Source organism: Astatotilapia calliptera, chromosome 13 (genome assembly GCF_964374335.1).
Source record: "Astatotilapia calliptera chromosome 13, fAstCal68.1, whole genome shotgun sequence".
Taxonomy (NCBI): domain Eukaryota; kingdom Metazoa; phylum Chordata; class Actinopteri; order Cichliformes; family Cichlidae; genus Astatotilapia; species Astatotilapia calliptera.
The window spans coordinates 21,495,165-21,509,319 of record NC_137434.1 but is presented as its reverse complement, the minus strand read 5'-3'; the positions used below and the strand labels follow the sequence as shown (position 1 = coordinate 21,509,319).

The 14,155-nt window shown below is 38.1% G+C and overlaps 1 protein-coding gene across 5 annotated transcripts in view; it reads left to right on the top strand.

Annotated features, from left to right (window-relative positions):
• grid1a (glutamate receptor, ionotropic, delta 1a) overlaps nt 1–14,155 on the top strand; it is a 282,018-nt gene that overhangs the window by 218,128 nt on the left and 49,735 nt on the right. The window lies entirely within an intron of this gene.

Here is a 14,155-nt window from a genome sequence, read left to right as displayed (position 1 = left end):
TGAATAGGGGCTTGGTCAATATGCTAACAATAATGGTTTAAAATAGAAAGTCCAGAAACAATTGGGTGATCTCACAGTGGCTGTTTGCCTCTTTTTTATAAAGTCTGTGCAAACGTCTTACCTTATCTCCCAAAGTTCCTCTAGAAAACATTACACTGGCTTTACTAGTAAATGATCTGCACTTCTGCAGTACCTTCTAACGTTAGCAAGGTTATGCAAATAAATAACACACTTATACACTCAAACTCACCTGAGGAAGAAACTTGGAGTTCTATGTCTTGCCCAAGGGATCTTTTAAATACCTTTAAATCTCGTGCCATTTAGTCACATGATTAGAAAACACATAGAGCAGGGTATGAAATTTTGATGACTTTGTGCCAATTTAGGGAGTGGAATGATTTAGGGCTGCAAAGAAAAAAAACCCACATCAAACACTAGTTGGTGTTTGTGAATATGTATTTCATACGGTTCTTTTTAACCAATATTAAGGTGGCTGTAATATTCCTTGATACCAGCTGCACTTGTCAGTGTTAGAAAGGTCAAGAAATTAAATGCTCCAAGATGGTACAGTATGATATGATCTGTGGATAAATGGAATGCATACTACTGCATAAAATGTTACCATGATCTATCATTATCTTTGGGCTGTACTTTGAGAACACTGAACATAGACTATTCACATACTAAAGTCATGTTTAGACATGAACCAGTCAACCAGTGTGAGGCAGTGGTTACTGGAATGGAGTGATCAGAGCACTGTAGCCTCACCGATCATCCGTTGAGGGCCAGAGTTGAAGGGGTGTGTGGAGTTTATCTCGCTTACCGTCCACTGGCGTTGCTCCCCACTGGCTTAACGCTCCCACCTCTGGACCTCTGTCCTCTCGCTCTGACCCTCAGTGCTGCTCCTCTATTCCATTTTCCTCCCAATAACAGCATGACAAATTGAGGCTGCCAGAAAACGATCTATCACTGTCCTACATCCCATCCTCCTCTGCCCTCTGTTGCCTCCTTTTCTCTTTCTCGCTGTCTCACTTTCCCCTTACGTTCGTGTTACAGGGCGGTCCTTTTTTAGCTCTTTGTATTTTTCCCTTAATGGTTTGATGTTTTCCTCTACATGGACACTTTGTCTTGCCGCCCTTGCCTATTTCCCATAACCTCATCCCCTTTGCTTTTTTTCCCCTTATTGCACTGTATACTTTTATCTTTGTTGCCATTTCTCTTTGTGTGTTTATCCCCCTTCACCCTCCCTGCAAGCTTGTTTTGTTCACTAATATTCTAACTCTATTTGGTTTGTCATCTTTTTGTTAGGCAGGCAGAGAGGTACGTTATGGTATAAATTTGTACACCTTTTAGCCTCCCTCTAGTATTATCAGTAACATGGAAATAATAAAAGGACAAGTGTAATAGATTTCTGTTTCAGTGTAAGCTTTGTTTTGTAGCCTTTTGAAACTCCAGAAAATAATTTTGCTCCCTGGCCCTGGTTTGAACAGTTTGAGTGTCTGTGACTAAATTAAGCAGCTCCATGTGATTTTTTTCCCTCCATAATAAGTTGAGTGTTTATCATAAAGCATGGAGAGACTGTAGTGTGCAGAGAGAAAACATTAATTGCTTTGCGAGACGAATAATTGCCACTATTTGACAGGTAAATAATGAATGGCTCCCTCTCTGTCCTTGATCATTTATTGGTACCTCTATATGAAACTCTGCAACGTTCAGTAACCGTGACGATGAAATATTCATGATGAGTTTGCCCATGTGTACAAAAGGTTACCTCCTACATTACAATACTAAGAAAGTAGTTTACTCCAAAAATAAAATCTAAATAAAACCCACTCTTCATGTATATATCTCATGGGAGAGCTGAATAATCAAGAGAAATGGTTGTATATCCAAACTGTGGTATTAAAATCGAAATCAGGGCAGTTGGCAAGCTCTTTAGTTGATGGATAGTTATTACTTGCGCAAGTATGAATCATCTGCTGAAGCTAAAGAGCTTTTCATAAATAATTTGCCATTTCATAAGTAATCCTGGAGAATTAAAATGGTGGTGTATTTGAGGTGATGGCTTATTTCTTCACATTAATAAACGTCAGAGGACTTTTTCAAATGTGGGAAAGGGCCTTGGGTAAATAGGTAAATAACTTGAGAATTGTGTTATTGATGATGAAAGTGGAAAAAATGATTATAATGATAATAAGGGGACGTGATGAAAACAACAATTGCGGCCTATCAATTCGAAGCGCTCTGGCTTCTGTAGCCTTTTCATTCATAATTTGCTTAGTAAATGGATCAAAATCTGGCAGTATTTTTGTGTAGTCACAATTCCAACAATTTGTTATTTTATTATTATTCAGTCCAGTTATTGAATTTAGCATATCTTGAGACCATTTCAGCAAAATTTGACAAACAGTATGATACATTTCTCAGGTCATGTGACAGGCTTTACTTATTTCTTTAGGACATGACTTTCAGATATTGTTCATTTGCTTTTTTAGGCTCGCCAGGTTTTTTTCTAATAGCTCTTACGGAATCACCTTAGTGCTGCAAACTTTGCTAAGTTGTATGTTATGCATAGATACAACACTGGTTCATAGCTTAACAAAAATCTAAGCAAAAAATCTAACTTGAAGACCACTTTTAAAGTACTGATCTTTGGGTTAAATAATAAAGGAATAAGGGGTGGTTCAATACTTTTGCACAGTAGTTTACATCATACACACCTCTTCAATTTATGCATTTTCATAGCAGAACCCAAAACACATTCTTGTCCTGACAGAGGGTGATAAGATTCGATTGATGTTTCTGATTGTGATTTATCTTTTGCATTATTGAAACAGTAAACCTCCTAGACAATTTTTATTACTTCTGAAGGGAGAATAGTTAATGTCATAAAAGGCATTCAGTGAAGTCTCATTTATCTAGTGACCTCCAGAGCTGCATACGACTCTTTTTTTTTTTCATTCTTACTCCTGTATTGTAAATCAGTAAGCAGTAGGATGAGAGTCCAAAACCCAGCTGGTCAGAATTTGTTAAGTGCACTTTTATACTTCTAATAATTTTTTTCAGTGTGGAAAAATCATTTAAGCTATTTCAGTTCCTTTATTGTTGTTTTTTTTTCCCAAACGCTTATGTAACTCATATTCTTTCTAAATTGGAACAGTGAAAATGCATACAGACAGTTACTTTGTCTGTATGCATTAATAGCTTTATCACTCTGTATATTTATCTCCCTCCAGCATAATATGAGATGCAATTATACCAAAACCCTACAATATTGTCGGAAAGTTCTGTGTCTGTGAAATTGTTGCTGTGGGCTCAGGATTATTGCCCAATTCCCAAGTGGCAGACTCAAAATACAGTACGAGTTATAAGGGTAATTGCAAAGCCAACCACTTGGAAAACAAGTACTGTATTGGTACCCGGCACACAGCCTATCACAGATCAAAAGCTCAGGAGAAAATGTTCAATTAAAGTACAGCCCCAGTGAAAAGAATATAAATATAAATGCTGGTCCGAGTATCCCTTTACCCCATTTTTTACCTGTTTTCGACTTACTTTTCCCTGTTTTCCTATTTACTTTTGACTCAAACCTCTATGAGTCAGTGTACAACATGTGCACATGCATATTCATGCTTTCCTTTGATGTCTCATTTTCAGGTCTGTGTTAACCCCCACATTCAAGATATGTCCATATACTGAAGCTCATATATGCATAAGCACTGTACATGGAGATATGCAGATGGTGTTCCTGTTGAACAGGAAGCGCAAACATTTTTTATGCAATATTCAATATGTTGTTTATGAATCACTAACTGTCTTTGTAAATTACTAGAATAATTTCATATAGCAAAAGTAATTCAGAAATGTTTCCTGTTTAGTTAGTTTATCATCAACATGCTATTTGATTGACACCTCACTGTTATCATGGGTATTATGGATATTCCCCATATCATTCAATGAAGCTATTATTTCTGTAACAGGTCATCAGCATCTTGCTGCACAAACCTGTTCTGAGAAGAGCCTTCCCCGCAAGTCTGTGGGAGGCTGTGAGTGCCGCTGCAATTGCATTAGCGGATTTACTTTGCATCGTGAGCACTGTGTGAAATGCTTAACTGATTTTGGCGTAAAAACCCAAAGAGCGCTCTGGAGAGAATTACTGTAAATGCTAATCTCTGAAGGAGTACAGGGACACATCTTGAACTTTGATTTCATACTCTGCCTAGATTGTTGCTTTATTTGTTATGCCAACACTCTGTTGTTGCGTATTTAATTCAAGTGTATTAAAGAACTGGAAGATTCACACTATCATGCCAACAAGTCTTCTGTAAAATTAAAGTTTGGACCTTGCTGCACGTTTACGACATGATTCTTTTGCTTCTATGCATCTGCCATTCTAAACTCATCCCCCCCAAGGAAATGAAACAGTACTTTCATTTTATGTATTTATTTATTTTTTATTTTCATGTTTAATAACTCATAATGAGCATTTTTGCATGTAAGACCACACAGAGAAATCCAAGCAGGCAGGCACACAAACTGGCGTAACATGAAAGATTTTCTGTGATGCTACATTCAAACACGGGCGACATGACTGTTGTTGTAATTTTACCCCAAGCAGATGAAGAAAGTTCAGAGGTCTCCCAGACTTGACAGAAAGCAGAGTCATTTGTTGTCTCATAACTGTCAGGATCAGAAAACCCCCATGGAGCAGAAAATTTAATCACACTGCTACAGTGAGGCTGCTGAAAAGTAGTTACTATCCAAAACTACACAGTTTGGGTGGCATTTAAGTAAAGGTTTTCCTGCCCTTTCTACTTTTCAGAAGACTTGCCAAATGCAGTGGATTATAAAGATTTTGACAAGAATGAATTCCACCTCCAAAGCCCTTCTTTCTGCCACTGTCACAGTCTTTCATTCCTTCATTTTTTTTCACTCCTCTCATTCTCTGGGCAGTGCAGTGATTTGACCTCATTAGTTGAACTCAAGATCAGCTAAGAAAGCAATTTGTTCCTTTGCCTCCTGCAGAGTGCATCACATAAAAACTGTCTTATGAAAGCAGTTATAATTGGGCAATAGGGTTTTAAGAACTTCAGTGATATTCATTGTGACATTTGTCTAGTGTCATGTTCAGACAAAAAGTCTGCCCAAGAGCAGATGGGAAATTCTTAAACTATTTCTCTATGTGCCTTGTACCTTTTCATTATCTGCATACGCCAAACATTCTCCATTACAAATAATATGCAGATCACCCCTCCACCCTCAACCCACTCTTTGATCATTTTACACAGATTCAAACACCCATACAATAATGCAAAAATAATAATAGCTATCCCTATTTTGAATGTCCAACCAATGTGAACTTTTAAGAGCCTTTGGACATGAGTGGCATAATGTTTCCTTAGGACGTTTTACTAAAAAGTAAGAATTGTCATGACTGATCACTCCAGGGATTTTTTAAATTCTCAATATTTGAATAATACCTTAAATGTACTTAAGTACAGTACATGTTCTAAGATGACACGTCATTAAAGAACTTTACAGAAATGCTTTGGAGGTGTCATCTAAGTGTTAAACAGAATGTGGAACAAACATTAAAAAAATAGTGCACATATTAATTACAGTTTACACTGTAATATACTGCTGCAGCTTAGGAAGGGCCAGTGAAGCATGCAGCTAAGTCTGATGAGATCTCCCTTGGATGGGTAGGGTTACGGTAGAGTTTGAGGCTGCAGGGTGTGTAGTGGGAGGATAGATGGATGAAGAGGAGAAAGTCTACTGTCCAGGACGCCCTGTAGAATATCCTCCAGATCCTTCTTTCAAACAGGCCTTTTCAGCCCTCTATTCAAAAAGCAGTAATTGCATCATTTTTCAAGGCCCTTGCCTCTGTCTGACTGTGAAGCTGGCCCCATTAATCAAACTAATGGAGAAGTAAGTGATTTCAAAATATAGGCTTTGATCATGCACCCCCTATCCTCTCCCACAGCTCCGCCTTCCCCTCAGCTTTGGGAACCCCTCTCCTCCCACTGTTCCATATCTTTCTTTTCTCATAGCCCTCCATGTGCACTTCACTACATACTGTATGAAAAGGGCTGTGTGAGTAAAAAAAAACATTTTATATTATACTTTTTTACGTTTCTGTTAATGCATGTAAAAGCTTTGCTTTTGCGAATTCTGGCAGTGCTGTGGGCCTCCAGCTTGATTAGAGTTGATTTTCAGTATAGGAGAGCACCAAACTGCGTATATGAGGTTGTAGAAAATGGTCACTCTAAAATCATTCTGGCCTATTAACGGGCAAGTGTGTCCCAAAGAGTCACAGTTCAGACACATTTATTGATCCTGATGAGACGGATTAAATTAAAGTGCTCCTCAGGTGTATTGAAAAGCTTGTGCCAGCTATAAAGCAGCATAACCATTACTTGAGACCGCAACCAGAGCACAGTTGGAAATTAGATTCCTTTCTACCAAAAGTGTAAACCTCCACACAGAGAATACATCTCATTATATCTTTGCTGCCATCGTGGTGGTCTCAGGGAAATAAAAAAAATGCATTTAGCATGCATTTGACTAATTTATTGTCTCTACAATTAGGAGTCCATTCAGACTTGGTTGTAATTGCCCCCAGAGTTTAGAGCACTGGCATTGAATATCTATAAAGCTTTCATAAAAGAACCTGTGTTCACCTCAAACCATTGATGAGTTCACAATGCTGACTAGTAAACAGTAAGAAACATTTCATTAAACAAGCATACATGATTCCCCTAACAGTATCGCTGATGATGTTGTCACTCGAGCATTCATGATTTATTTAACGAGGTAATTAAAGCAAAACATACACAAGTCTAAGGAAAGTAAAGAGACTGTGTGGGTGCACGTGTTTGTGTGTGTACATGTGGCATGCATGGGAATGAATTTGACACGGTACTGTGCAAAACTCTTGAGCTGCTCCTCATTTCTTTATATTTTTTTCAGGAAAATGAGCAACAGCTGGAAGATCCAAACCAAAAATGTCAAATTTGAATTGAATCAATCCACAAGACCTGTTGCCACTGATCTTCAGTTCAGTTCTTGTGTAATTTGGCATATCTCAGCCTTTTCTCCTTGTTTGCGTCCTGCTGCCTCCTGCTGCGGCTTTGGTGAACAGGAGATAGATTCATCTCTCAGCTCCTCTGTCAGGTCTTTGCTGGGTATTTTTTTTCCATCTGCTACTGTTATATCTGTCTGTCCAGTTTCCTCACAGTAGTGTACTGACATGCTAGCAAAGAGGTTGGTTAATGATATTCTTGAAGTATCCATGCTTTTACCAACATAGTTGTTCAAATTTCATTTCTGTCCTTGTATTTACTGGGCAGCTAGCTCTCAGTGTTTTTGTTTTGTTCTGTTTTTAAGTTTTCATTATGTCAAAATTGAAACTTTCACACTCCCGCTCTCCTCAAGGCATCTCTTTCTCTTGGAGATGCCACTTTGTTCTAGACTAAGTGATGAGTTTCATGTACATCTTTGGCCCCGCTGACCTCTCACAATTAACTATCTTGCTCCCTCTTTTTTATTTGTCTGCCCACTTAACGTGCTTGCTTGTACCTAATCAGGCAGAGTTTGCTGTATACCAGCAGTCTGCTTACCATGACCTCTGACTCTAACCAGCATGAAGAAGTCCTTGATTATTCAGAAGAGGAGGGAAACAGCATACATCAGGAATATTGCAGTAATTTACAAGAGTTCCTTTTAGTGAGATTTTTAGGAGAAAACAAAGCATTAACACCATGGGCCGAATGTGCTAATCTGCCATTTGTTATGGCTGTGGGTGACCTCCTTTTTTCATAGTGGTGGCCGTATATGGGCCACAAAAATATTAGGGTGACACACTAAAAACAGAACAGTGCAGGGGCACAGCGGAGGGGAATGGGTGACGACGGGAAATTGTGAGGGACGTACAAAGTGACACAATGCGAATGACAAAAATTGTATATGCAGAAATAAATAACAAGTTAATGTTTCAGTGTATTGTATGGTGTCTTCTTTTCTCTTGTGCTCACGTTTATTAAAATTATTACCAACATAGGACATTCACTGGGAGGTCCAGCACATTTTGGGGGGTGTCCAGAGCCCCCCCTGGGCCACCCTTGTGGCACCCCTGGTTATGGCCTCTACTCTGGTATCATCATCTTTTCTTTTTTTATTATCAGGTTGGTTTTTTCTGGGGGGGGGGGGGGGGGGGGTTTACTTCAAAGTATTCCTATTTACTGCACTGTGGATTTGAAATAGCATAAGCTCACACTTTTATATTAAGAGACTGACATAAGTCAAAATGTTGCAGCTATGCACTCTATTAAAACCCCTGCATGCAACATAACAACACCCATTACTGTGTAAAGTACTGTTTTTAAACCTCAATTTTAGATTCATGGGAAGATTTACAGGAGCCATCACTAGATGAAAAAGCAGAGAAGTTCTCAGCTAATGCTAGCAAGCTTGGTTAGTGGAGTGTATCCATAGACTGAATGGAAGCATTACACAGACACCCACTACTACTGCTGTTCTCTTACTAATATGCTAAAGAACTAATACAATGTTTCTCAACAAAACTGAAGCTTCTTGAACAGGTTATATTGCCCAGCATTTATTATATAAATGCATTACAAAGCACACCAGTCCCTTAACCGACTCTAATTAGCTGAGGTGAAGCCCAGCAGACAACTACTGCCTTTGTCTGTATCCAGCTGTCAGTCAAAGCCAGCACACTTCTAATAATGCAAACTTTAGGTGTTAATGAAATTTAAAGAGCGGGTAAAAATTTTACAGTTTTAAAAATTGTACCTGCGTCCCACATTAGCTATTGCTGATCGGCAGTACTTTATGCGGAACACAAGAATATTTAAATCTAGAACAACTAGTGCCTCGCATCAAGAGAACCACATCTGATATTTTTCACAAAAGAGTAAAAGCAATCTATATTTGCATTTATATTTGTGGGATTCAGAGGTTTTAATCTTGAAAAGCAGATTTTCCTCAGTTTAATTGCAGACAACTTTATTGAGATGAAATGTTTCAGAAAAGCATCAAAAGTTTATTATGCATGTACGTATCTCATATTCTTTAGGCAAGCATTGTAGTATTTCTCCATCAAGATGTGTGATTATTTGCAACAATAATGTATTGTTGGCAAATTTTAAAAAAAATATTATCCAGAAATAATGGCTTTTCAAGCGAGTCTTATACAATACCACAGGTGGGAAAGCTACATTCAGACATAGTTTGTGACAGTAAACAGAATAATAACTAGCACATGCTTTATTTTCTATGAAATAATAAGCTCAAAATTAGCATATAAACTTTAAAAGTCTATTTTAAAAGGATTTCATTAACTCCAGTAATTCCTTCCCGCATATACTCTTTTTCCTTAAGGCAAATCACTAGAATTACTGTAAGTGTACAGACCACAAAAGGAGAGACTTAGAGTAGTGAAAAAAATAAGGTGCATGATATGCTCCACAGTCTTGTGTGACTCACTGTTTTTTTCATTACATCCTGACTAAGCTGTCATATCTTTTATAACACCTTTTTTTCTCTCTGATTTCTCACCTAACCCTTGTTTTCACTCTTCTCTCCTGGCAGTCATCTGCGAACTATGACTTTGAGGCATTTTCAGCAGTATAGTATGAGAGTGTACCCCAGAGCAGAGATTACAGCTGTGTGTGTCTGAAGTCTGAATGTGCCTTGTTGTTCTTACCTGGTGGGCAGAGTTTCTTTAGAGGCAATGTGAAAAACAAGTCCTCAGTACCTGAAGGGACTGAAAGGTTTTGAGAGACATACATGTCAGTTTGTCATGCAAGGTCCCTGACATGGGCGTCATGTAGGGGTCCTACATTGTAGTAGTCCTTTGTGAAAACTGTGTAACTGTACTTAATGCTCTACAGGAGCCCAAATGCAACTGTCTTATGTAATCAAAGCAGTTTATGACTGGATACACTTAATGGAACGATAAGGTCACGGCTTCCCAAATCAGCTTTCATGTAGAACAAAACAGATGGAAGTGTCATTCACTTGACTCTGTGCACCGAACTGCTTCTAAAAGTTTCAGGCATTTTTTTTTTGTGTGTAGCTTTTGCAAAAGTCTCAGGCCACACATCAGTTCTCTATACTTTGCTAGGAAAATGGGAAATATTTACAGTGATTTATTAAAATGTGCAAACATAAATGTAAATACAGTAGATAAGGCAGAAAAAGAGTTTGTACAGCTCCAGGCTTCTGGAGGAACATTCTACACCTCTTATTTGGATGTTGGCTGCCTTTTGTTGCATTCTGTGTCACACACTGCTTCAGTATTGTTGGGGTCTGGGCTCTGCAGATACCAATCCATGGATGACAGTGTCTGATTGTGTTTTTTCTATGCATGTAGGCTTTTACTACAGTAAAAGTGCTGTCGTGTCTTCGTGATCATTGTTGAAAAAATTGAGCCGTTTCCAGTTGAGTGCTTTTCAGATTTTATTGCGTGAAGGGTTAAAATCTGGTGTTATTTTTTGATACAGAGCATGAAAGACCATGTGTTTTAGAAATGACTGTAGAAAGTCACCCTCTAAAGATGACACTGTAGAAGGTTTTTTAGGCCTGTGTCTTCTTCTTTTATCCTCCACTTATCCGGTTTCCTTAGATATCTTTTTTTTTCTTTTTTCTTTTTTTTGTTGTCCCATTTGGATCTTTAGATATCTTAAGAGCATACCATACAAGCACAAGTTTCAACTAATAGCTCTTTAGGAAGAGCGTGTCTGTGTAAAAGTGCTATCACATACCTGTCAAAGTGTGTTGTATATAATCAGTTATTCGTATTTATGGAAAAGGCTTCTAGAAACACCTGAAGACACCATTTAAAATGGGTTCTTTCCTAAGTTGTCTATTATGTGTAGACTTGGCTGTCCCTTGAGTTATGAGCCTTTTTTGTCCTTGGATAAGTCATAAAATAGTTCTGCTGGAGAACTGATGCTCGATACTACTTAAAACAATTACAAAAAGTCTGGCTCCTTGAAAGAAAAATATAAAGAAAATGAGGAGTGGCTCACTTTTATTTGCACAGTATGTACCCATCCTGTCTTGAATCCAAGTTTGACTAAATGGACAGCTTAAATATTAATGTTTCCCAAAAACGCTTACCTTTCTGTTGCAAGGTGTTTTGAAGGTGTGAAGTTCAGAGTGAAAGTAAAGTTCTGTTCACTTACTCGAAGCTAATGGCCTGGAATGGTACAAAGTGCTCTTATGGAAAATGGTTATTGTATTTCACTTAGTTCAAATCACTCAACTAATGTAAGATAATGGTAGCATGCATTATTCAGATGCACTTCTAATCCTTTGTCCCATGAATTCCAGATTTCAATTTTGAATTTGGCCTATCTGCCTCATTTTAATTCCTGGCTTTGCTTGTTTCAGGTCACCTGCTGAGCTTTCCTCCACCCCATATCACAGGTGTGTTAATTTTCATCATTGATGATTCACTTGACAAATTGCACTCAAGAGCATCAAAGAGCTGCTTCGATCCTGCAGAAACTTTGAAAATTAAACCAAAAGATCTCAGAGTTGTTACACAAAGATGTCAGCCGTGACATCCATTCATCAAAGTGACTGTTTGTTTTCTGGAACATCAATATTCTGTGTAATATTGTCGTTAAACGTCTTAACACTCTGTATAATGCTACATTTGTGCTTCTGCGTGTAAATACCGGACACAGTTTTTGTTACATTTTACAGCACCGTGATTGTATATCTGCATGCCCTTGTGTTGCGACTGCAGTCACAGATGAACAAAACAATTTTTGGTGAGGTAATCACTTTCCTCTGTGTTAATTATCCTTGGTTATCACATCTATCAGCTACGCAATAAAAATTCAATTGCAAATATCATCAAAGATCCACAACATAAATTTCCCCCAGGTGCGGAGGTTTAGTTTATGTTCGGTGCTTCCCCAAGGGCACCCTGCAGAATTGCAAAGTAATTTATCCTGTACCAAGATGTATCATTCAGAAAGTGTACTTTGGTGTTATGTTAAAATATGAAGTGCGATCCCGTCTTGTTTTCCTTTCAATCCCCGACACTTTCTTTGGCTATGAAATGCACGTGGTTACGCATCTATGTGACTCACTAAAATGTTATGTTTAAAAGTTGAGTAATTTGGAGATGCTTTATAAGCTAGGGTTTGTGATTCAGTATTCTCTAGTTAAGCAATCAGTTTGGTTGTAAAAGTAATTTTAAACAATCTTTGCAGTCTTTGCTGTGATTTTATTTCTCTACTTTTAATACTTTATTCAGCTTTTTGCGCTTTTGAAAAGTCTGTAACTTTATCCAAGTCAGAAACCCATACCAAGGAGCGTTATTGTGCCAGACACTGCACAAGAACTGGCTGACTTGTGTTGTTGGAGTTCAGCCTTTTCTTATGTTCCTAATTTATGCCACCATGGAACACATTTGCATAATGGCTACCTAGCGGCTAGTTTGGCATGCCCTCATATAATGCTAATTGAATCTGAGAAGAGTTTGGTTATGATATTGTTATGTGAAGATGCTATTCTCTTCAGTGCGATTAGAAATTCACTTTGTATATTTTCCAAAAAAAGACAAAGTGAACTATAAGTATTCTAAATGAATTTTTACCACTACTTCTCTTCATTTTACAATGAGATATTTTCCTGATCTGAGCACAATTCAGTGCTGACAATCTTATCAATCAGAGGGTTTTTCTTTCAGGAGGACCCTTTCAGAGAAAGACATCTAAAAGAGAGAGTTTAAAGACTCTTTTTTCCTAAATTTTCTAGGATTTTAACCAATTCTACTCAAGCCACAAACTACAAAGACATCACACTGTTTGAAAAATAGTAACTGCTCCTTCACCTTTAAGGTTCTTAAAGCTTCACTGAAATCTTTCACTCAGGAGGTTCTTCAGCCTGCTATGCTATTCATAAAATGTCACACCGAGTTTTAATCCTTTTAGTGACTCTTGGAAATTCCCCTCACAACATTACAGCTCACAGTTACTCCAGCAGCTTATAGAGGGAATACACCACAGGGAAAGTTGAAGACCACTTCACAGTTGGGTTTCCAGCAAACGAGTGTGGCATCTCTCACTAAGAAATCCTGTTGCTTTTCAATATAAGTTATGCGATATTAATGCTAATCTCACAATTTTCAATCAGTTTTAACAAAGTTTTATAGAACATTATCACTGATTACTGATTCTGCCTATTTTTCTGTATTTCAAAACATTCTATGACCGAACATGACGACTGAAATGAACACTTTATTGCTACTATGTGCAGTTCCTCTAATTTTATTTTATTTTATTTACCAAGGCTAATGTACCAACTGGTGAGTCACCTAGTAAGGACATTAGCTATTCCACTCATGTCTAGCGTAAGGCGTGGGAAGCTAACCACATGCAGAGGAAGCTAGCAGCCTTAGTGCTATGGCAGATGGGAGTCATGATTTGTTTTTAATGCGACACACGTGTGCCAACTCCTTAGAAGGAACACCTGGTCTTAAAAACTCAGACTGCAGGGTCAGAAGAAATTTGTCCAAGCGTTGTGGTATCACTAAAGACTATGGGACAATAGCTTGTATCTTTTAAGAATTACTTTATAATAAGACGGTAGTGAGGAATGCATTAGCGTATGTAGTCATGAGTAGTTTGAATGCGTCTATACTCGTATACTAAGGGCATTTGGCATCTTTTTGTTCAATGCTCTGTCGATGGAGCAGATTAAGTGGTCTGAAGGTGTGTTTCCACAGCAACAGTTGCAAGGCTGAGCTCAGAGGGACTATTTTGAATCTTTTATGACAGACCTCATTATGCCTTTCTGGCTTCTTTGTGAGACCCTAATACAGGAAGAGCACAGAAGGTGGGACTGCTACCAAAACCTTTCATTGTTCACCCTCTTAAAATCATGACCAAATGCTAAGACCTGGTGAATGGTATCCACTTAAAAATACCAGAAACAGTTGCCCCCTGCCGAACCTTAAAACTGTGTGCTTATAACACAAAAAAAAATATTTGTTTTGGAACCCACACATTAAGCAGCAAGAAAAGATGGGCCAAAAGGAATAAATGGCAAACCAAGACTTCATTTAGCATGGCTACATGAGCTAATTTGCATGGTTATGGAAAATGCAACCCTT